The following is a 24,135-nucleotide window of genomic DNA, read 5'->3' on the forward strand; positions in this document are numbered from 1 at the left end:
GCTAGTTGAATAACTTTGATGGGCAGTAGGGATATTTCTCCTCGCTTTGTGGGGAGGCACAAAATAAATGTACCAAGTGGTTACAGTTGGATGAGAGGTTCTCCACAATTGGCCCCCTCTCTTTTAAAAAACCTCCTCCCCGTTTCATCCCCTCAACATCCCTGCCAGGTAGGCTGGGCTGAGAGGGACTAGCTCAGTAAACTTCATTGCCAGCTGGGTTTGAACTCATGTCTCCTCAGATTTCTAACCGCCACAGCTCATTGGCTTCCCACTACGGGTTTTTTTTGCTCTATAAGACTCACTTTTTCCCTCCTAAAAAGTAAGGGGAAATGTGTGTGCGTCTTATGGAGCGAATGCAGGCTGTGCAGCTATCCCAGAAGCCAGAACAGCAAGAGGGATCATTGCTTTCACTGCGCAGCGATCCCTCTTGCTGTTCTGGCTTCTGAGATTGAGAATATTTTTTTTCTTGTTTTCCTCCTAGGTGCATCTTTTGGTCTGGTGCATCTTATAGAGCGAAAAATACGGTAGCTGCTTTTATTTATTTTCACAGCACAGAAGATAAATTTTGAGGAAACAATTGCTACAGCAGTCAACGACTGATAAAATGACAGACTTCTGTCATGCCATGTGTTTCGTTTGATTGCTCTAAGAGATCGCACCACGTTTTCCCATGAGTGCTGGGTGGATTCCTGCCACAGCCTGAACCATTTAGGTATTCCATAAACATTTGCCGTCTGTTATAAAAGGAATATGGATTTGTGTTTGCCATAATGGTTTTATTCCAAAATATTTGTTGTTTTCCTGCCCACCACTACCGAGAGTATTTTATTCATACCCTTCAAACACTTCCCCACTTCAACTTTGTCAACGTACATTTTGTCATACAACATGACAGGTGTTTTCCAGGTTCTTCAAACGTTAAGTTATGTTTTTACAGCTTTTGCAATCAAAAGTCACTCTGCAGTTCTTGGGCAACCTCAACGAATGCATTACTCAGAGAGACACTTCCCAGATTTTTTTATGCAAGAAAGATGGTGAGAAAGGGAGAAAGAGTGTGTGTCTGTGTGTAATTTCAGTTACCAACACCTAGTCATTAGGCAATCAGGGTATTTTGTGCAGAAGTTATATTTAGTGACTCATCACATTGCCTGAGAAATATTTAGTAGAAACACAAATGCCCTCTCTTGTCGAACTACGCTTTAGACTATAATTAGTCCCCATTCTTATAAATGCCAGCGTTCTAACATCAAAACCTGAGTCAGCATTTTCTAACCCACAGGAAATAATGGGAGGTGTGCTTAGAGCTGAAAGTGTCCCAACAAGAAGCTGTGCCTTACCCGTAGAAATTAGCAACCCAAAAGATTTGTGTTTTTCTCCTCCCTCCCCTTAAGGCAGTATATTCTATCTTTTAAGATCCATCTAATAATGATAATAATAATTTATTATTTATGCCCCGCCCATCTGGCTGGGTTTCCCCAGCCCACCTTCCAATCTTGACTTTTTACCTTTCTCCCCAATTGCCCTTTTCTTCATCGCAACGTGAAATCTGCTGCATCGCTTTTCGCGGAAAGGATGTGCACATGGTGCAAAAGTCCAGAGTTAACGTCTCTGCCAGTTGTGCAATCTCCTTCCTCAGCAAAACACACAAGTTGTGTGACAAGCCCTCTTCTGGCCATGATGTTAGTTCTCTGCCAGTTCCTTCCTAACAAGTCTTATGGGGCAACCCAGCCAGAAGGGTGGGATATGATGATGATGATGATGATGATGATGATGATGATGATGGAGGTGGCTATGTGAACAGCCCATGCCGAATGCAGAAATACACTACCTCATGCGCTTGAGCAACCAACATTTAGTTTCTGCTGCAATCCCACTTGCATAATGTTGACCTTGGAAGGTCACGCTCAGCTGCCAGATTTGACTACCGCAATACATTCTAGGTGGGGTTGCATGATGGAAACAGCAATGGGCCTAAAGTGTAGGTCCAGGAGGCTGGTTCATGCCAGACAATTAGAGGATATTATGGGGAAGGGTTGCAGCTCGGTGGTGGAGCAGCAGCTCTACGTGCACAATGCCTAGGGATCAAGCCTCAGTGTTTCCACATTCACACAAAGTACAGCCAACAACCAACTTAGGTGTGTTTGAATAATGCACGATTGCACAGGCATGCACAGCGCTGAACCCGGAAGTAGCTGCCAGGGGCAGAGCAGGGCAGAACGGGCTTACGCATTTGGGGGTCCGAACCATAACCTCCACTCAAAACGAGGACTAAACCATGGTGTGTTTCACAAATTTATGGTTTGTTTGAATGTCTGAATCCGGCCAACCAGACTAACTTGTAGCTTCATGCCACTCACAGAACCATGAGCGAAATGCAGAAAGAGATTCCCCCTTCAAATAATTAATAATAATAATAATTAATAATAATAATAATAATAATAATAATAATAATGTTGATACTTATTCAAAGATACAGTGATACCTCTGGTTGTGAACGGGATCCGTTCCGGAGGCCCGTTCGCAACATGAAAAGAACAGAACCCGCAGCGGCGCGTCTGCACACGCGTGGGTTGCGATTTGCCGCTTCTGCGCATGCGCGTGACATCATTTTGCGCTTCTGCGCATGCGGCAAAACACGGAAGTAACCCTTTCCAGTACTTCCGGGTTGCCGCACAATGTAACCTGAAAGAACGTAACATGAAGCGGACGTAACATGAGGTATGACTGTATACAGAAATACATACCCATTTATAATAGACTGAGCAAAGTCGGAAGGAAGGAGAAAGCTAAAGAAGGAGAAAGCAAGAGAGAGAGAAAAGAAAGAAAGAAACTAAAGAACTAAGGACTAGAGTAGAATAAAAGGACTTCTCTCTGCAGCTACATATGGTATTCATTCTTTAGAATCCAACTATTCTATCTTTTATAAGCCAGTATTTTTTTCAATCTTCAAATCCAGAGTCTGTGTGTGAGAGAGAGAGAGAGAGAGAAAGAGAGATCCCTTTTCGACTCTCATTCTTATAATACTGGAATTCACAGTTGCCCCCAAACTGGCTAGCAGCAGTGTCAGTACAGGTAAAAGATGGGACCTTTTCCCCAGCAGCCCTTGTGTGTCTCTCCTAACCCCACCCTGCCGCTACCCAATGCACTTTTAGCATTTAGCTACCGTATTTTTCGCTCTGTAACACACACCCGACCATAACATGCACATAGTTTTTAGAGGAGGAAAACAAGAAAAAAAATATTCTAAACGAAACAGTGGATGTATGATTTTTGTGGTTCATGCTGTGGCCACAGACATGTGATCTGACGGTGAGTTTGGGGTAGCCCAATGCAAAAATCCTGATGATCCATGTGGATTCATGCTTTGTAACCACTTTTTTGCACCACTGCGGCCCCAGGCAACAGTGGGTGCCTGATTTTTTTGGTGCAAGCTGTAGCCATGGACATGCTATGTGATCTGATGGTGAATTTGGGGTGACACAGTGCAAAAATCCTGAGGATCCATGTGGATCCATGCTTTGCAACCACATTTTAAGTGGGGAGGGAAGGAAAACCACTCAAGGGACAAGGAACACGTGTGGGGTGGGTGGAGAAGGATGCTGTTAATAATGCAGAAGAGGGGTATAAGAGGAGAAGCAAGCAGGCTCTCCCTCTCCCTCCTCCCCGGCTCGCTGAAAAACTTTGCTGCTATTTAGCCAGCTGAGTGGGGAGGAGAGAGGGACAGAGAGCCTGCTTGCTTTAAAGGAGCCAACAGGACAGGAGCCGCTTACACTTGTGTAAGCGGCTCCTCTCCTCTCCCGCTTTGCTCCTTTAAAGCAAGCAGGCTCTCTGTCCCTCTCTCCTCCCCACTCAGCGGCTCTTCTCCTGCTTTGCTATTTCAAAGCGAGCCACGGAGGAGGGAAGGAAGGGGAACCATGGATCCTCTGCTCACGACTGCAGCAGATCCCCCCCCCCGCCGCCACCCGTAGGCATTCGCTCCATAACACGCACAGACATTTCCCCTTACTTTCTAGGAGGAAAAAAGTGAGTGTTATGGTGCAAAAAATACGGTAATTTCTCCTTAAGGAAGCAACTCTCCTCCCTTGTCACGTGAAGGCGCCTCCTACAAGGCTGACATGCATTGCACTTCATGAATCACAAGGAAGATTTGTGTAGCAAGCAACCGGCACCCTCCTCCCCGCGGCCCAAATGAATCACAGCTGCAGCGTACACAAAACTTCGCCCGTCCTACGACTCTGAAATCATGCAAAAGGAGAAATAGATGAAGGAGTCGCCACTCAACAGTGAGCTGCGATTCTCACAAGAGGGGGGGGGAGGTCTTGCCTGAAACCCCTTCAGCATATCAAACAACGGCTTAATTGTTGTGGATCCTCAAGAGCTGTTTATATATACATATATATAGGAGCAAACAAACAGGCAGAACCCAACTGAGACAAGAAGGATATTAAATACAGTGGTGCCTCGCAAGACGAAAATAATCCGTTCTGTGATTCTCTTTGTCTAGCGGTTTTTTCGTCTTGCGAAGCAAGCCCATTGACGGATTAGCGGATTAGCGCTATTAGCGGCTTTTAGCGGCTATTAGCGGCTTATCTGCTGATCAGATCAGCTGATAAGCGGCTTAGCGGCTTAGAAAGGGGGGGGAGAAAAAAAACCAGCAGGAACTCGCAAGACATTGTCGTCTTGCGAAGCAAGCCCATAGGAAATTCGTTTTGCGAAGCACCTCCAAAACGGAAAACCCTTTCGTCTAGCGGGTTTTCCGTCTTGCGAGGCATTCGTCTTGCGGGGCACCACTGTACCGTATTTTTTGGTCAATAAGACTCACTTTTTCCCTTCTAAAAATTAAGGGTAAATGTGTGTGCGTCTTATGGAGCAAATGCAGGCTGCGCAGCTATCACAGAAGCCAGAACAGCAAGAGGGATCACTGCGCAGCAATCCCTCTTGCTGTCCTGGCTTCTGAGATTCAGATTATTATTTTTTCTTGTTTTCCTCCTCCAAAAACTAGGTGTGTCTTGTGATCTGGTGCATCTTATAGAGCGAAAAAATACGGGAATTGCCTCTTACACTGCATTCTTCCGGTGTCAACATTCCAGCCACAAGAGCTCCACTGCTAATTTCAAAATGATGCTCACCAGAAGCATTTCTGGTTTTCTAATCTCTAGGTGTGCGGCCTATCAAAAGATTAATCTTTATTTGAACTTACTGTACAGAACTTAATGTACTAGCAGTACTTTTAGAAAGAACAAACTTTACACAATATGGGTCCTAAATTTACCGGGGTTCTCATGCGCAGAATACAAGAGGAGGTGGGAGGAAGGGATCCATGTGGCTTGTTTTGCTTTTGAAACACTGTCAATTATTATTTGTAATAGGCACCGGCGGTTTTGCATAAACAAAGCTGCATGGATGTACCTATTCCATTGCAGCAGTGTGCAATCGAACATGGAATTTCGTTTGGCAGTAAAGCAGACAGAGAAGCCGTGCTCTTTTTAAAAATAAAAATAAAAATCAATGCACAAATTTGAGCAATATACTAAGTTTTTCCTAGCCGTGTGTGGGCAACACCTGCTGAACTCTAAGAAGGGAGAGAGAATTCCACAAGAACTTTCTACACTCCTAGAAAAAGGAGCACACTAGATGGTTAAAGGCAGCATAGAGTTGGCCAAGTTTTGCCAACTTCACTGCAGATTTAAAAAGAGGACTTAAAGCATCCGCTAAACCGGGCTCTTACGCCCCCTGATTTCTGTCATGAGCTAATCCGAATTATATTGGTAAATCTGTAGCAGGAACTGGAATAGGAAGAATATCTTTGGGGCAGAATTAAAGCAGCTTTATGGGCACTGCTACACATTATAGGGAAACTTTATAGCTGCGGTTTCCTACTTCCATTTTAGCTGCCAAATATATATCATGGGGAATTTTGGTTCAGCAAGGGTGCTCAGAGTCCCTTGTAAATGATTTCTAGAGAGCCGCTGCCAGTCAAGAGCACGTGATGCTAAGCAAAATGAACATATGGCCTGATATAGTACAAAGCAGCTTATTGTTTCCCCAAGTTCCTATTCCAAAACTAAAGTTTCTAGTCAAAATAAAAAAAATTCCTTCCAATAGCACCTTAAAGACCAACTAAGTTAGTTCTTGGTATGAGCTTTCGTGTGCATGCACACTTCTTCAGATACCATCTGAAGAAGTGTGCATGCACACGAAAGCTCATACCAAGAACTAACTTAGTTGGTCTTTAAGGTGCTATTGGAAGGAATTTTTTTTATTTTGACTATGGCAGACCAACACGGCTACCTATCTACTAAAGTTTCTAGGTTTCTCTGGGGGCATAAACAAACATCTGAGTATTGCAGCAGCCGCGGCTGCCGCCCACTTTCAAACTCTCCCATATTTGTAGAATCATAGGCGGTATTTTTCCAATGTTACCCAGATAATAAAAATTTATAATAATAATTTATTATTTATACCCTGCCCATCTGCCTCGGCTCCCCCAGTTGTTTGCACATATTTGTCAGGCACTCTTGATTGCGGCTACCGATTTCAGCTGGCTATTATCAGACCGAGAACAGCTTCCCGGACATGACTACAAACTGATAGCAAGTTCTACATACGGTAAGCGGACGTACAGTGGTACCTCAGGTTACATATGCTTCAGGTTACAGACTCCGCTAACCCAGAAATAGTACCTCGGGTTAAGAACTTTGCTTCAGGATGAGAACAGAAATCATGCTCCGGTGGTGCGACGGCAGTGGGAGGCCCCATTAGCTAAAGTGGTGCTTCAAGTTAAGAACAGTTTCAGGTTAAAAACGGACCTCCAGAACGAATTAAGTACTTAACCCGAGGTACCACTGTATGCTTACAATGGATCAGTGTTTAATCCACTACTGTCCATTCTGACTGGCAGTAGCTCACTGAGACAGGGGTCCTCCCCAGGCCCTCTTGAAGACCTATTTTAACTGGCGATGTTGGGAATTGAAGTTGTTTCCGAGCACAATTCAAAGTGTTGGTGTTGACCTTCAAAGCCCTAAACGGCCTCAGCCCAGTATACCTGAAGGAGCATCTCCACTCCCATCGTTCTGCCCAGACACTGAGGTCCAGTGCCAAGGGCCTTCTGGCGGTTCCCTCATTGCGAGAAGCAAAGCTACAGGGAACCAGGCAGAGGGCCTTCTCGGTAGTGGCGCCCACCCTGTGGAACGCCCTCCCACCAGATGTCAAAGAGATAAACAACTACCTGACATTTAGAAGACATCTCAGGGAAGTTTTTAATGTGACTTTTTAATGTGTTTTTAATCTTTGTTGGAAGCCGCCCAGAGCATAGCTGTCAACGTTTCCCTTTTCTTGCAAGGAATCCTATTCGGAATAAGGGAATTTCCCTTTAAAAAAGGGAAATGTTGACAGCTATGGCCCAGAGTAGCTGGGGAAACCCAGCCAGAAGGGTGAGGTACAAATAATTATTATTATTATTATTATTATTATTATTATTATTATTATTATTATTATTATTATGTGCCCCTGCACCATGCGAAGCCATTGCTATTCCACTGAGCGGAAATATCCTGCCTTTTGTATCACCAGAGTAGGCTCTGTGGGTCGAAGGTGCCCTCTAGGTCAGAGGAAAGCATGAGCTGAGCTTACAAGTCAATGGAGACACACCAGGCCTTAAGCCAACTTTTCCGTCCAAGCCAATTCCTCCAGAAGACTCCCTGGCCTCACCTGCTTGAGTCTGATTCTGGTCAATCTGACCCTCACTTACTTTGCACCAGGGTCAAAGTCCCCCACTTAAACCTGTTGCAAAGGCAGGCTTTCCTCCAAAACAGTTTGGTTTAAGGAATCATAGAATCATAGAGTTGGAAGAGACCACAAGGGCCATCGAGTCCAACCCCCTGCCAAGCAGGAAACACCATCAGAGCACTCCTGACATATGGTTGTCAAGCCTCTGCTTAAAGACCTCCAAAGTAGGAGACTCCACCACACTCCTTGGCAGCAAATTCCACTGTCAAACAGCTCTTACTGTCAGGAAGTTCTTCCTAATGTTTAGGTGGAATCTTCTTTCTTGTAGTTTGGATCCATTGCTCCGTGTCCGCTTCTCTGGAGCAGCAGAAAACAACCTTTCTCCCTCCTCTATGTGACATCCTTTTATATACTTGAACATGGCTATCATATCACCCCTTAACCTCCTCTTCTCCAGGCTAAACATGCCCAGCTCCCTTAGCCGTTCCTCATAAGGCATCGTTTCCAGGCCTTTGACCATTTTGGTTGCCCTCCTCTGGACACGTTCCAGTCAGTGTCCTTCTTGAATTGTGGTGCCCAGAACTGGACACAGTACTCCAGGTGAGGTCTGACCAGAGCAGAATACAGTGGCACTATTACTTCCCTTGATCTAGATGCTATACTCCTATTGATGCAGCCCAGAATTGCATTGGCTTTTTTAGCTGCTGCATCACACTGTTGGCTCATGTCAAGTCTGTGGTCAACCAAGACTCCTAGATCCTTTTCACATGTACTGCTCTCAAGCCAGGTGTCACCCATCTTGTATTTGTGCCTCTCATTATTATTATTTTTGCCCAAGTGCAATACTTTACTTTGGTTAACCAATACTTTGGTTAAGGAGAGCTTAACCAATAAGTGAGAATGTTATCCAAGTCTACCTGCCGCACCAGATCCCTGGCTGAGGCCCGGTTTCACTTGCTCCCTTCAGACACCTGAAGCAAGCTCCCATCCCCTGCGAACATCATTTTCCTTAAGGGTTATTGCCCACTCAACGAACTGTTTGTGTTATTTATCTCGCTGGGCTGCGTAATAACCGATTTAAAACCTGCTTTAGTCTCTCGCAACACAATTAAATAAGACTTAGAGAGGTTAATTATAAACCATTTCATAATAACAGCACCCTTCGGTCGTTAGGAGATGTTTAGTATTGCTTTCATCTGAGTTTTAACGGCATAAGTTCACTTTACCCCCCACCAGAAGATTTATTGTGTTTTCTGCTTTATTCCGTTTTCTAAATAGGGGCCTAAGCTTGCAAACCCATGGGGCACAGATGCACAATTAAAACATAGGCCCTTCATATTTTATTTTTAAAGCCCCTAGCGTTTCTCGGCCACTCTTCTGTGCGAGCAGGAGAGAAGAGGGAGCAATGTGAAGAAGCATTTCCCAAGCCAACATCCATTCTCATCTCTTCCTAAAGACCAGTCCCTATTCCTTCAACCAGCAGTGCTTTTGTTGTTGTTTGGTCATTTAGTTGTGTCCGACTCTTCGTGACCCCATGGACCAGAGCATGCCAGGCACTCCCATCTTCCACTGCCTCCCGCAGTTTTGTCAATCTCATGTTGGTAGCTTCGAGAACACTGTGCAACCATCTCATCTCTGTCGTCCCCTTCTCCTTGTGCCCTCCATCTTTCCCAATATCAGGGTCTTCTCCAGGGAGTCTTCTCTTCTCATGAGGTGGCCAAAGTCTTGGAGCCTCAGCTTCAGGATGTGTCCTTCCAGTGAGCACTCAGGGCTGATTCCCTTCAGAATGGAGAGGTTTGATCTTCTTGCAGTCCATGGGACTCTCAAGAGTCTCCTCCAGCACCATAATTCAAAAGAATCAATTCTTTGGCGATCAGCCTTCTGGATGGTCCAGCTCTCACTTCCATACATCACTACTGGGAAAACCATAGCTTTAACTAGACGGACCTTTGTTGGCAAGGTGATGTCTCTGCTTTTAAGATGCTGTCTAGATTTGTCATTGCTTTTCTCCCAAGAAGCAGGCGTCTTTTAATTTTGTGACTGCTGTCACCATCTGCAGTGATCATGGAGCCCAACAAAGTAAAATCTCTCACTGCCTCCATTTCTTCCCCTTCTATTTGCCAGGAGGTGATGGGACCATGATCTTCGGTTTTTTGATGTTGAGCTTCAGACCATATTTTGCGCTCTCCTCTTTCACCCTCATTAAAAGGTTCTTTAATTCCTCCTCACTTTCTGCCATCAAGGTTGTGTCATCTGCATATCTGAAGTTGTTGATATTTCTTCCGGCAATCTTAATTCCGGCTTGGGATTCATCCAGCCCAGCCTTTCACATGATGAATTCTGCATATAAGTTAAATAAGCAGGGAGACAATATACAGCCTTGTCGTACTCCTTTCCCAATTTTGAACCAATCCGTTGTTCCATATCCAGTTCTAACTGTAGCTTCTTGTCCCACGTAGAGATTTCTCAGGAGACATCTCTGCTGCAAGAAAAATCAGGGGGTATAGCCATGGGACAGGATAACCCAGCATGGCTTGGCTTCCTCAGCACGGAATAGCTTCTGTTATCCAAGACCAGGGCCAGCCAGATATTGCTGAACTACAAATCCTATCATCTCCAACTAGTGGCAGCGCTGGCTGTGGCCAATGGGAGTTGTAGTCCAACAACATCTGGAAGTCAGCCTGTTGGCCATCCCAACAGGATTCCACTTGGTTGCATAATGGTCCGACAATCACCTGGCTTCTCAGTCTGAGGAACCAGTCATGGACTGGTTGGATGCAGATGAATGGTGGGTCAAACCAGCTGGGGAACCACCAAGGGAAGAAGGTTCAGAGCCCCAGAGGTAGTGGTGGGACAATGATCACAGGGAGAAGACTTGGAAGAGGAGGTGTCGGAACTGAAGGGGGTAACAGGGCTCCATGAGTTGGGAGAGTCTGTGACAGAAAAAGAATCAGAGGCAGAAGAATGAAGGAGGAGAAAGGGATGAGGGCGGCCAAGAGCCAGAGATGAGTCCGGCTGGTGAAGAGCCGCAGGTGTCTCTCCCTCCTACCACGACAAGCTCCCTTCACCACTTGTCTCCCAGAACCAGAAGAGGGATGAAAAGCGCAAAGGAGAAGTTAGCTTCAAACAGGCGCAGTCTCCTATTGCTTGAAAGAAGCCCTGGAAAGGAGAAGAAAGATGGCTGTGGGGGGGGGGGGCAGGGACTTTTAGTCTCACAAACCTTTCTCAATTTGTAGGACCTACAGGGCATGAGCTGCTATGCTCATTAGTCCTGAAACCCAGCCAAGTCTGTGAAGACTGTGTATTTTCTAATAAAGAGTTAGCTCCAGCTCTGAACTGTGTGATTTACTGTTCCTCAGGCAAGGACAAAGCTTCTCTCAGACTCCCCATTGATTGCCTTGATGTTCCACCAGTTTCCCAAGAAGCTGCCCTTATACCAGGTCAAACCCTGGCTGTACTCCTAGCCCAGAACTGTCTACTGTCTCTGGCAGTCTTCAGTGTCTCAGAAACACAATCTTCCCAGTCATCTGCTACCTGGACTTTTCTTTAACTGAAGATGCCAAGGACTGAACCTGAGATCTTCTGTAAGCATGCCATGTGTTCTACCGCTAAGCTATGATCTAGGGATGGGCAATATCAGGTTTTAAACATTGTGATGAAGCTGAGTTTGGATTTGATATCCCGCTTTATCACTACCCGAAGGAGTCTCAAAGCAGCTAACATTCTCCTTTCCCTTCCTCCCCCACAACAAACACTCTGTGAGGTGAGTGAGGCTGAGAGACTTCAGAGACGTGTGACTAGCCCAAGGTCACCCAGCAGCTGCTTGTGGAGGAGCGGGGAAGCGAACCCGGTTCACCAGATTACGAGTCTACTGCTCTTAACCACTACACCACACTGGATCTATCACCAACTAAACATTGTGATTACAGTGGCACCTCGGGTTATATATGCTTCAGGTTACAGACTCCGCTAACCCAGAAATAGTACCTCGGGTTAAGAACTTTGCTTCAGGATGAGAACAGAAATCGCGCAGCAGTGGCGCTGCAGCTGTGGGAGGCCCCATTAGCTAAAGTGGTGCTTCAGGTTAAGAATAGTTTCAGGTTAAGAATGGACCTCCGGAACGAATTAAGTACTTAACCCGAGGTACCACTGTATACCAATATATCATGGGAGGCATCAGCAGACTTTGCGGTTTTCCCCACATTGTGATTTTTGCATAGCACACAGACACACGCACCAGGATCTGCGATATATTGCCAAGTCTGAAATTATGAAACCATTATCACAACATTGACTTCAAATCGGTTTGGGACGATATATCAATATATCGCCCAGCCCTACAAGGCTCCTTTTCCAGACTGATTACAGTCAGGGCAACAGTCCCTGTCAGGCATCTATCTCCTCCATTATGCATTATTGCTCCCAAGCAGCCTTGAAACTAATAAGACTGGGTGAAGAATTACTCCCACATACTGTCACAGAAAGCCTGATTCAGATTTAACAAGGTCAAGTTTTTACCCGTGAGATGCCTTGAAAAACTAATGAGTTTGGTGAAGTACGTCCTTTATATTATCTCAGGGCACACCCGCGCCTCGTTGCAGGAGGGAATGGAGTTATAATTAAAACAAGGGCAGAGGTGTGTTTTTTTAGCAACAGGGGAACGTACTCCTGAATGCAAAGCTAAGCACCTCGGCGCATTACAGACTTTATCCGTTTCCTTATTCATCTCCTCTAATCCGGCATAAACCCGCACGCAGCAGAATGGTATCTGGCACAGCATCACTGGAGTCCGAAGAACAGGAAAGCCATGGTAATATCTCTGCCGCCTCCCCCATCCCCTGGGATAAAAGGCAGGGCCAGGAAAGTAAATTATGGGATGGCAGGAGGACAGCTGATGTAGTACTCGTTCTCAGAAAGTTTGCATGCACTTTCATTTTGCACTTTCTGCTGTGGGCATTGGTGTAATAAAGGGACAGCCAAGGAAATGCCTGGGAGATGTTGCTGGACTCCGATTCCATCAGCCCCAACCTGCATGGCTAATAGTCAGGGATGATGGGAGATGTAGTCCAGCAAACACTAGTAGGGGGGAACACTACATTGGCTACCCCCCACCAACTAAATACACTCATTTTGTAAGTTCAGGGTGCGGGGCAGTACCGCAGCAGCACGCTTCATCCTACTGTGGGAACATTTGTTGACATGCGTGCATGAATGGATAGGCAAAAGTTACAGACATACCGGCAAATGCACATGGTGGGCTGCTGAAACGCCGCCCTCAAATGCACTGTGGGAATATGTACTACAGTGATACCTCGGGTTAAGAACTTAATTCTTTCCGGAGGTCCGTTCTTAACCTGAAACTATTCTTAACCTGATGTACCACTTTAGCTAATGGGGCCTCCCGCTGCTGCTGCGCCACTGCTGCACGATTTCTGTTCTCATCCTGAAGCAAAGTTCTTAACCTGAAGTACTATTTCTGGGTTAGCAGAGTCTGTAACCTGAAGCATCTGTAACCCGAGGTACCACTGTACTGCCCAAGGTGAAACACAAGCCTTAAGAGATAGAAATGCTGGGGGGGGACGGACATGTTATTGTACAGTAAACAGGCAGATGCAGAAATGTGTCCCAAGAGAAGCATCACAAGAAATAATAAATAAATTAATAATAATAATAATAATAATAATAATAATAATAATAATAATAATAATAATAATAATTTATTATTTATACCCCGCCCATCTGGCTGGGCCTCCCCAGCCACTCTGGGCGGCTTCCATAAAACAAAAAATACAGTAAAATCACACGTTAAAAACTTCCCTGAACAGGGCTGCCTTAAGATGTCTTCTGAATGTCAGGTAGTTGTTTATCGCTTTGACATCTGATGGGAGGGCGTTCCACAGGGCGGGCGCCACTACCAAGAAGGCCCTCTGCCTGGTTCCCTGTAGCTTTGCTTCTCGCAATGAGGGAACCGCCAGAAGGCCCTCGGCGCTGGACCTCAGCGTCCGGGCAGAATGATGGGGGTGGAGACGCTCCTTCAGGTATACTGGACCGAGGCCATTTAGGGCTTTAAAGGTCAGCACCAACACTTTGAATTGTGCTCGGAAATAACTTTTAATACCCATTTTTGTGCTGCATGCAGTTATTGCTTACTGTTCTCCCATGCTATGCACACATGTTTACATACTCAAAATTTAAATTTTTTTTTTACCAGTAGGGAGCAAAATAGATGGGTAGCATTCTAAATGTTTAAAATCTTTGCATTTACGGGACTCTCAGAACTTCCACTTCTGACCATTCATCCCATCTGACGTAAGAATCTGGAAGCAGCATTCATATGGACCACAATGTCTAACTGGCCAGCTGGCCTTTTCTTAGTACAGGGCAGGGAAAGCAGGGGAATGCTTCAAGAATATGATGAATTTATCTTTTACAGCAGCAACAGCTACTAATCATGACTGGTTTTGACAAAAGCTGAAACAGGAAAATGGAAAGTGTGCCATCGTGTGGCAGAAAAGTGAGACGACAACCCAAAAGCAACCTCATATTGAACATTTACTGAACACAGAAGCCAGGCTAGCACAGAGAAAATACTCTCCTTCACCAGACCCTGGCCTTTTCCTTTTCTGTCAGCTACAAAGAGGGAAGAAAGCGGAGCTAAACCAACAGGAAAAAATGTGCCTCCTGCCATTTCATGCACATAAATCTAGCCCTTCCTGGCAACTCTTATAAACAAAAACCTTTCCCATTGCTTTATTTTTCTGCAGAAAGTTTTGTATTTGTAAGTTCATTCCTAGCAGCAATCAAGGATTTCAGACAGAGGGTTTTCACAGCCCCTGCCTAAAAATTATGAGAATCATTACTGGGACTTTCTGCATGCAAGGAGGATGTACTGCCACTGCTAAGGTAAAGGTAAATGAACCCTGGACGGTTAAGTCCAGTCAAAGGCGATTATGGGGTTGCAGCGAGCATCTTGCTTTTCAGGCCGAGGGAGCCGGCGTTTGCCCACAGACAGCTTTCTGGGTCATGTGGCCAGCATGACTAAACCAAAGGACAGAAGCCAGCGTGCACGGAAACGCCATTTACCTTCCCGCCAGAGTGGTACCTATTTATCTACTTGCACTGGTATGCTTTCGAACTGCTAGGTTGGCAGGAGCTGGGACAGAGCAACGGGAGCTCACCCTGTCGCGGGGATTCAAACAGCCGACCTTTTGATCGGCAAGCCCAAGAGGTTGTGGTTTAGACCACAGCACCACCCACGTCCCTTGCGCCACTGAGCTACGGCTACGGCTGTTTCCCATAACAGCACAAAATGGGGAGCCTTGTTTTAATGCAAGAGGCAGGTTGTCTGAACTCCTCTAATAAGCTTCTGTGCAGATTTCATATAAATGCTATTTGTGTTAATATACCGTGAGCATTCTTAGAAGGACCCATTGCACTGCTGTGGGAATCTTTTGTCGGAAATCAAAGCCTTATCAGAGGAACTGGCCACTTTCCAGGCACCCGGCTTGATCTCCTTGTTGACCTCCCCGTCTGCGTTTCCCAGCATGATTCAGGCTAGGTCACTATCGGCGATCCTCCTCAAGCGTGAGAAGAACACACCACTCTTCCCTGCTCCCTGCCTCCCCCAGGGAGGGGAAAGAGATAGACAGAAATGTATTTACATGCCTTTATTTCTGTCTTTGCAGCAGTACAGAGAAACGCGTCTGCACTCTCCAAACACCAACAGCAGAGAGATAAACTCCACCCCTGTACTTCCAGTACAGGTCAAATGACACTCTGAGCTAACATCCGGTGCTCAGCACAGTGAATAGACTGCCCCTTTTTTCCAATGGTACAGTCCCAAACATCAACATCCTGTTTTGCATTCCAGCCAGCTGCAGCTCGTTGTCGCATTGCTCCTTTTCCGTAACAGAATCATCCCTCAGCCCTCAGCACACCTGAGATGTCATTCGTGCCAGGTGACGTCAACTATATTATTGGACCAACTGCTCCTGGGGACAGCAAGAATCAGGAGAATAATTGTTCTTGTTTTTTAAGAGGCATTTTATAAGTAATAAAGATTATTATTCATAATAAGGGACGACTGAAAATTTAGAAGTTGGTTCTCTCTGTGTTAACTGAATAGTGCTTACTAACAGGAGCACTTCAAGAAAACAATGTAGGAATTTAATCAGGCGCTAAAATCTGGCAGGAAGAAACCTTGAATTGAATTGAATACAGGAACTAGCAGAACTCTAGCAAGCGTTGATGAAACCACAGGTAATGGGAGGGTTCTGATTTTTCAGATGGGAAACAAGAGGCATGGAGAATATTAAGCGACTTCCCTTGAGGGTACGAAAATGAGTCACTGGCAGAACCAGAATGAGGACAAAGTCAAAAGGGACGTCAACCTGATCTGCGAGGCGAGCAACAATTCAACTGTCACATTTATTCATGCAAGGATACGTGAGAATTAGAATGCTTCTAAACAAGATTAAGACTAAGAGTAAGAATAAGCCTTTTATAACTTAGCCACACAGGGCAGTACAATCATACCTTGGAAGTCGAATGGAATCTGTTTTGGAAGTCCGTTCAACTTCCAAAACGTTCAGAAACCAAAGTGTGGCTTCCGATTGGCTGCAGGAAGCTAAATTTGTTGTTAGCCGCCCTGAGCCCAGTTTTTGAACCAGGAAGGGCGGGGTATAAATGAAAAATTATTATTATTATTATTATTATTATTATTATTATTATTATTATTTAGTTGCCCCACCAGTAGAAGCCAGTGCAAGGAGTTCTGATAGTTGCGGACAACCATGGGAGCATAGAAAGGAAGGCAGCGAACAAATTTAATAAATGACAATAATAACTGTGCAACAGGGCTTCCGCAATTCCTCTTCCCCCATGCACCACCCACAAATCCACTCTGGGGGGTCGGGATACCCCCGAGAACAGCCCACCAGGGACGGGGGACAGGCAGCAATCTTTCCATCAAGCAGAAACACTTGGGCAGACGGAACAATTTTCAAAGCACAACATTATTTTCCTCCCTTTGGGTCTGTTCGGTAGGCATCAACATTTGCACAGACTGCTGCAGTTAAAAATACCGGATCATGGCTGGGGTGGGGTGGGGAGAGGGGGAGAGACCCTGGTATGCCCCCCCCCCTTCTGGAAGGATTTACACAAAGGGCAGTGACTAACATGGGGAAGGCTAGAGATGCGTAATATTTACATAAAGGAATCTCCAGACCGAACACACACGTCAGCTGTGTTTTCAGTTAATTTGTTCCAGCTGGTTCGGCTTCTTAAATCTTGCTGACTGTCTTCCTCTTGGAAACTGGGGTGGTGGCAGGGTGGGTTGTTGCTATTAATTAGTCATTTTCACACAAAGCTAAATATATTATTTGTGTGTGTGTGTGTGTAAGTAATATATATACAAACACAACACACAGATACACACACAAAGAGCGTAGTTGACTCAAAACAAGGAGTCCAACAACAGTTTTTGACGTTCCCCCTCACGCTATTATTAACAGAAGCATTTTCTTTTATTTCAATAGGCTTTTCACGTGTTATTCTGTGGCTTGTTGGTTTGTTTTTTAAAAAAATGTGATTGGCTGCTGGTTCGGATAGTATTGTTTTTTAATCGCTGCGGCTTAATAGATTTATTTTTGTAATTTACTGTATTGTGTATCTTACGGACGTAGACTGCTTCAAATTCTCAAAGATCAGAAGGCTGCAAACTATCTTAAATAGTAATCCACAACAGCAACACCCCCCCCAAAAAAAAGAGCAACAAAAGGGGTTTATTTAAGGCAAGGGGGGAAAGTTGTGCAACAGTTCGAAAGCACGTCAAAGTGCAAGTAGATAAATAGGTACCACTCCGGCAGGAAGGTAAACGGTGTTTCCGTGTGCTGCTCTGGTTCGCCAGAAGCGACTTAGTCATGCTGGCCACATGACCTGGAAAAACTGTCTGTGGACAAACGTCGGCTCCCCTGGCCAGTAAAGTGAGATGAGCGCTGCAACCCCAGAATCGTCTGCGACTGGGACCTTTACCTTTAAGGCCTCTATGTAAATGTTGTCCGATCCTGACTGAGACAGCAAACTCTCTTTCCAAATTGACTGAATCAGCACCTCTGAAGCTTTAAGTGTGAATCATTCACACTCCAAACAAACAAACATTTAAATCCGTTTTCAAATGGGTTGTTAATAATACAACTGCCATAGTGGACCTCCTCTGCAGGAACAACTCTGGCTCAGGCTGGGATCCTAAATACTGTACCACTTTACTGGGGAGTAAGCCAATGGGTACAGTGGGACTTACTGCCAATTGTCCACAATATTTTATGAATCCTGAGCCGCTCTCCCAGCTGAGACTCAATTGTACTTGCTTTTAACTGTTTTTTGCCAAGACCTTTAACGTTTTACTTTGTGCTGTTTTGTAAACTGCTTAAAGGCTTTCTTGCAAACAAACGGTAGATGGTTTTTTTAAAAACAAAACTTAATAATGCGCAAAGCATTGGAAGACACAAGATCTACCCACCTTGGAAGATTGGCAGATGCAACTAATAGACTATATGGAGATGGCGGAAATGACTGGCAGAATCCGAGACCAGGGAGAGGAGTCGGTGGAGGAAGATTGGAAGAAATTTAAAATTTATTTGCAGAAATATTGTAAAATTTTTGAATGTTAAGGACACTGAAATGAGTTGCAGGGGCTTTAGCAACAAAGTAAAATGTAAGATCGGATTGTTGTTGTTGTTTAGTCGTTTAGTCGTGTCCGACTCTTCGTGACCCCATGGACCAGAGCACGCCAGGCACTTCTGTCCTCCACTGCCTCCCGCAGTTTGATCAAACTCATGCTAGTAGCTTCAAGAACAAGATTGGATTACCAACAGATAAATTAATAGGATGTGAATTTGCTGAATCAATTTCTAAAAAGGGATACAAGAAAGGGAGACGTGAGGAAGTCGGGAAAACAAGTTAATTGAAGATGAGAAACTAAGAAAGAGGGAATTTTTGTTTTTTGTTACTATATGTGTTTTTATCTCTTTTTTCTTTTTCTTTTGATTCGTTTTCATTCTCTGGCGTCTAATTGTAACAGGGTCTGAAACAGAAAATATGAAAAAGGAAGCCTCTGTTTCTGACAGCAAATAGTGGAGTTGCTTGCTTAAAAATAACATTTGCTTGCACTTCGTATACCTAAACGAAAAACGTAAGGCTTTGACAATATGGAAATGCATTTGAATTTAAACTGGTTGATTAATCAATTAAGAAGCAGGCGACACGTCAGTTCAACTACTAACTTGGGCACACAGTTCTAAAATAAAATGTTTAAATCCAGTGCTTTGCCCCCCCCCCCCCGCTAGAAAAATAGGTGCCCATAACTGCCTCAAGTACCCCCTGAAAAAAAGCACTGCTTAAATTTTTAAATTTCAAAGTGACTTGGATTCTTCCACGTCCATGGAGATTAACTTTGGCAAGGGCTCCCTCTAGTGCTCTACCATAATATATCGTTTCCACTTTCTTTGTTGTTGTTGTTTAGTCGTTTAGTCGTGTCCGACTCTTCGTGACCCCATGGACCAGAGCACGCCAGGCACTCCTGTCTTCCACTGCCTCCCGCAGTTTGGTCAAAATCATGCTGGCAGCTTCGAGAACACTGTCCAACCATCTCGTCCTCTGTCGTCCCCTTCTCCTTGTGCCCTCCATCTTTCCCAATATGAGGGTCTTTTCCAGGGTGTCTTCTCTTCTCATGAGGTGGCCAAAGTATTGGAGCCTCAGCTTCAGGATCTGTCCTTCCAGTGAGCACTCAGGGCTGATTTCCTTCAGAATGGATAGGTTTGATCTTCTTGCAGTCCACGGGACTCTCAAGAGTCTCCTCCAGCACCATAATTCAAAAGCATCAATTCTTCGGCGATCAGCCTTCTTTATGGTCCAGCTCTCACTTCCATACATCACTACTGGGAAAACCATAGCTTTAACTAGACGGACCTTTGTTGGCAAGGTGATGTCTCTGCTTTTTAAGATGCTGTCTAGGTTTGTCATCGCCTTTCTCCCAAGAAGCAGGCGTCTTTTAATTTTGTGACTGCTGTCACCATCTGCAGTGATCATGGAGCCCAAGAAAGTAAAATCTCTCACTGCCTCCATTTCTTCCCCTTCTATTTGCCAGGAGGTGATGGGCCCAGTGGCCATGATCTTCGTTTTTTTGATGTTGAGCTTCAGACCATATTTTGCGCTCTCCTCTTTCACCCTCATTAAAAGGTTCTTTAATTCCTCCTCACTTTCTGCCATCAAGGTTGTGTCATCTGCATATAGGAGGTTGTTGATATTTCTTCCGGCAATCTCAATTCCCTTTCTTTACCTCCTCTCAAAACGCACAGATACACTTACAGTAATTTTAAAGAAAAAAGAATATCTGCCCACAGCTTCTTTACCTTGCCTCGAAATGTACAGAAACTTTTATTAGACTCTTATTAATTTGGTTGACCAAATTAATGGAGTACGCGGAGATGGACAAGTTGACTGGGCAGATAAGAGATCAAAGAAAACAAAAATTTAAGATTGGAACATATTCAAACGATATTTGAAAGACTATCACGGGGAAATTGAAATTTTGACTGGTTTAGAATAACTTCTGTGAGAAAAAATACTAAAATATAGTGGAAAAACAGGAAAACAAACTCATAGACGTGCTAAGAGAGGCATTCAAATAAGTAAAACATAGGGCCCAAGTAAGAAGGGGAGGGAAGTCAAGTATAAAAGGAATGCGAATGAATCAAGCAATTAAGCACAAATTTTTGTTTATGTTTTCTTTATTATTATTTAGAAATACATGTTTAGCCACAGGAGAACTGAGATGTTATAATGTGATTCTATGAATGTAAATTAAAAGAAACCAATACGTAAAGATGATTTGCAAAAAAGAAAGGAACTTTTATTATCCATTCATATTTATCGATTTGCAGCATTTCTTTCCTGCCCTTTACTCAAAAAGGCTCTGAAAAGTTATTTCCATTCTAAGATGGTCCCCTCTTCTCAGACTCACATTATTAGTGGAGTAGATGAATGGAAAAGAATGCCAAAATATGTCACATCGGGCAAAAACCACCCCTTTGGTTTCAGATAGTACATGGAAAGGAGAGTCTAAAAGGTCCGGGAGACCAGGGTGGATAAAAATCAATTTTTTTTTAATTAATTTATTTTAAATCTGTTTTTTTTTAATTTAAATCAGATTTTTAAAATAAAATGCTTTTGGAGGAAAAAAAATCTTTCTAAAGGTACTTTTCTACTTAAGTTACATTATAGTCAAAAGGCTATTCCATCAGGAAATAAGGATTTGTTTTAAGTTTTTCATGTCTAAGTTTTGTTTTTGTTTTTTAAAAAAATGTTTAACCACAACAGTTAACAAACATAGAAACATATGTTACAATGTTATTGTTTTAGTTGAATAAATTGTTTAAATTGTTATTAAGGAAATGATCCTTCCAATAAAAAGTACAGCAGAAAAGTTGTCCAAATATAAGTTAACTTATTAAGCCTCACAATAATTTCATAATTATCTGTGTATTTCTAATGGCATAACCAAATCAGTAATTTTTGATATAACTGTAAAAAGTACTCTGAAAATCTATTATTCCAAAAATGGAACCTTCATCTGGTTGTGAATATTAAGATTATACCAGCAAGAATGAGTCTTTCTGTTGTTTTTTTTAAAAAAGGATTTAAATCAAGTCTTACCGACTAGTGATATAAATCATGATTTAAACTGTGATTTAAATCGATTTGATTTAAATCAAATCCACTCTGCGGGAGACTAATTTTCACTGACCTACGATGGCTCATTTAGCAGAAGTGTACCTTGGAAGTCGAACAGAATCTGTTCCGGAAGTCCGTTCGACTTCCAAAGCACAACTTCCGATTGGCTGCAGAAAGCTCCTTCAGCCAATTGGAAGCCGCGGAAGCGCTGTCAGATGTTCGGCTTCCGAAAGAACGTTTGAAAACCAGAACACTCACTTCCGGTTTTCGATCGTTCATGAGTCGGAACATTCGACTCCCAAGGCGTTCGTGAGCCGAGGTACGACTGTCCTTGATTCTGACCAACCCCTGTGACTTTCAGCAGTCGGACTCACCTCTGCCTCTCGGCCTCCCTCCTCCCACTCTCCTGCTTCAGCTTCTGCCTCTGATTCCAGACTTCTCTCTGCCACACACTCTCCCCGCTCACGAAGCCCTGTGACCTCTTCAGCTTCCGACGCCTCTTCCTCCCCATCTTCTTCCTCTGACTGATCGTCGCCATCCCACCACCAATGCCAAGGCTCTGAGCCATCTTCCCTTGGTGTCTCCCCAGCTGGTTCCTCCTACCATTTCTCCGCGTCCAACCAGACCACAGCGTAAGCCAAGCACAAGTCTTTATCAGAGTTAAAGGGCACGTTCCAGCCAGGCAAAAATGCTCAAGGAAGATGTGAATCAAAGTCCATGGCTTGGGGAAAGGCTTGGAGGACTGTGTTCAGGCCCAACTTAAGGTTGGGCTATCCTACAAGTTTCCCACAGGCATAATATCCCTCTCCTGCTGTTGTTTACCAGGAACTCTAACCCTGAGGTTAACATCCAGCCACCCCGACCAACTCCCATTGATAGCCAAACTGTCCCAGTACGATGCACATTAGGGAAACTGTGTACAGTGGTACCTTGGTTCTCAAACGCCTCTGTATTCGAACAACTTGAAACCCAAATACTGCAAACCCAGAAGTGTTCCATTCTGCGAACTTTTTTTGGAAACTGAATGCTTCCGATTTGAGTGCCACGCTTCCGTTTTGAGTGTTACGCTGAGGTCTGTCTGTTTTTGCTATTTATTTTGAGTTTTTATTTTTGCGGCTCTTTTAGTTTTGTTTTTGTGACTGTGTGGAACCCAGTTCAGCTACTGATGGATTGATTGTGTGACTGCAGTACATTGTTTATTGCTTTCATTTTGTGGATCATTGGTCCATAGAGTCTCCCCTCTCCATCTGGGGGTCCATTGACAGCTAGTCAAAAGCACACAAGCCTAATCTGAACACACAGTGACAGTCAGTTTTGTGCACCCAACATTCTGACTTTTCAATGCAAGTGGGCATCTTTCTACACAATGACTAACCCTTAGAAGCTTAAATGCCAATGCCCAGTGAAAAACAGTTATTTTGAACATAGAAACACCAGGGAGAGCTACATCAGAACGAAGGCTGGGCGATATATTCATATATCATCCAAAACCAGTTTGAAGTCCCTATGGTGATATCGGTTTCAAAAAAAATTCACCTGGCAATATATCATGAATCATGGTGTGTGTTTGGGCTGGGCGATCTGAAGTCCTTATCACGATATTGGTTTCATAATTTTTGACTTGGCAATATATCGCAAATTATGATGTGTGTGTGCTATGCAAAAACCGCAATGTGGGGGAAACTGTGACGCCAGCCAATGCCTCTACAAAGCTGCATCCTTATTTCAGACATCATGATATATTGCAATGTTTAGCTGGTGGTGTATAGCGCAATGTTGCATACCTGATATCGTCCAGCCTTAATCAGAACTGAGCTTGCATTTTGCAGCACAAAATAAGCCACATTCCTGATCACATTTATGTCTGGTTCTGATTTGTCATTCAAAATGCAATTCACAATGCAGGGGGGAGAATTTAAGTGTCAGGATGGAACCCTACGACTTCTTTGAAGTGCACTTTAACAAAGCTAAACAGCTACTGCTGTTTGGAGGCCCTGAACATTTATCCAGGGCCCCATTTGCATTCTAACACTCAACTAAAGCTTTATAATCATAGAATCTTCGAGTTGGAAGGGACCCAAGGGTCATCTAGTCCAACCCCCTGAAATGCAGGAACTTCAACTACAGCATCCATGACAAATGGCCATCCAACCTCTGCTTAAAAACCTCCAAGGAAGGTGATTCCACAACCTCCCAAGGGAGTCTGTTCCACTGCTGAACAGCTCTTACTGTCGAAGTTTTTTCAAACGTTTAGTCAGAATCTCCTTTCCTGCAACTTGAAGCCACTGGTCTGAGTCCTACCTTCCAGCGCAGAAGAAAACAAGCTTGCTCATCTTCCATATGAGAGCCCTTCAGATATTTGAAGATGGCTTTCTTATCTCCTCTCAGTCTCCTCTTTTCCAGGCTAAACATACCCAGCTCCTTCAACCGTTCCTCATCAGGCTTAGTTTCCAGACCCTTGACCATCTTGGCTGCCCTCCTCTGCACACATTCCAGCTTGTCAACATCCTTCTTAAATTGTGGTGCCCAGAATTGGACACAGTATTCCAGATTTGGTCTGATCAAGGTGGAATATAATAATAATAATAATAATAATAATAATAATAATAATAATAATAATAATTTTATTATTTATACCCTGCCCACCTGGCTGGGTTTCTTCTTTAAAGAAAATAA

At 44.1% G+C, this 24,135-nt stretch overlaps 1 protein-coding gene across 2 annotated transcripts in view; it reads right to left on the minus strand.

Annotated features, from left to right (window-relative positions):
* Positions 1-24,135, minus strand: part of NSMCE2 (NSE2 (MMS21) homolog, SMC5-SMC6 complex SUMO ligase) — a 212,052-nt gene that overhangs the window by 186,198 nt on the left and 1,719 nt on the right. The window lies entirely within an intron of this gene.

This window comes from Podarcis liolepis (genome assembly GCF_965112155.1).
Source record: "Podarcis liolepis genome assembly, chromosome: 8".
Classification (NCBI taxonomy): Eukaryota; Metazoa; Chordata; class Lepidosauria; order Squamata; family Lacertidae; genus Podarcis; species Podarcis liolepis.